Genomic DNA, 1,312 nt, shown 5'->3' on the forward strand with positions numbered 1-1,312 from the left:
AACAGTAAAGATGGTAAAGTATTTGGTTTCGTGCTTAAATTCTCTTCTTCATAAAAGTAATGACAATTTATTCCTTTAGAGCATTCTTGGTGTTGCCTCTTCTTTCGCTTCCTTGTGAGCAGAATTAGCGAGCTCTTACAAGCAAGCACCACTTGATAAAAACTTAAAGAATTTGGTAAATTATTTGATTTGGGTTGATAGAATATTGTGGAAAGGGACGCCCAACTGTAATTATTGCAACAGAATAGAAATGAAAGATGAAATTGAAATCACAAACTAAACCATGGGATTGTTGTGTCAAATTCAATACAACAATCCTCTAAAAAATATGATGAAAATACACACAACTCTCTCTCTCTCTCAAGATGGGATGATGAAATAAGCAAATGCTTCATGTTCAAAAGAGAATACAAGGCCTTTGTATAAGGAATGTGTATGTTTCGTAGTTTTTTTTTAAGGTTATATAGAGTGTTTTTTCTATTTCTTTTAGGACAAAACCTCAAATATGGCAATTGGTAAGCAGTATTACAATTTGGTATATTTGGAAGGCTCGATGTTTGAAGGTATTTCAAAATATGACTGAAAGACCTGCTCAAATAATCTCCGGAATTTGGATAGAGATTGTACATAATCTTAGAGGGATTTTGGATGGTATAAAAGGTAATACGCATCAAGCGGAGCTTAGGCGGGTGGAGTTTCATGCCATTTGGGACATAGGTATATTTTATAGACGGTATTTTGGTAAGGTGGAGTGGTTCTACTCAACACCAAAGTGTTTATTCAAGCCAATGGTTAGACTTTAGAAAAATATAGGGGATCGGTATAGCTTGTATGTTTAGCCTTATGGCGGTTTTCTAATACTAATGTAGTATCTTTTTTATTGGAAAAAAAAAAAAAAAAAAACACAAAGGCAAGATGCTTAATTTGCTTTTTAGGTTTGGCTAAAAAATAGCTTTATTTCTACATGGGTGCTTATATTGAGCCAATGGGAGAGGAAGAACATGGAAATAGAATGGAAATAATTCTATGACGATGTTGAACTCCGCGAGCCTATAAAAGTTTTATTGGGTTACCAACGAAGAAGGTTTACCTACATCCTAGTTCAAATCTAGACGAGGGAGCAAAGTCGTGACAACCTTGGTGACATTGTCTAGAAGGCAACATGTTCAAGAGGCACAATATCAACTAGGCCCATTCAATGTTTTATATTTGCATCTGAATGTTTGAAGGCATGGTTGGACTACCCAATTAGAGGTAATTTGGTTGAATAGGACTATCACACCCTCTAAAGAATGTTGAAGCAGTAAAACAA

This window comes from Azolla caroliniana, unplaced genomic scaffold (genome assembly GCF_043228905.1).
Source record: "Azolla caroliniana isolate FFs.n. ecotype wild unplaced genomic scaffold, voAzoCaro1.0.p SCAF_1, whole genome shotgun sequence".
Taxonomy (NCBI): Eukaryota; Viridiplantae; Streptophyta; class Polypodiopsida; order Salviniales; family Salviniaceae; genus Azolla; species Azolla caroliniana.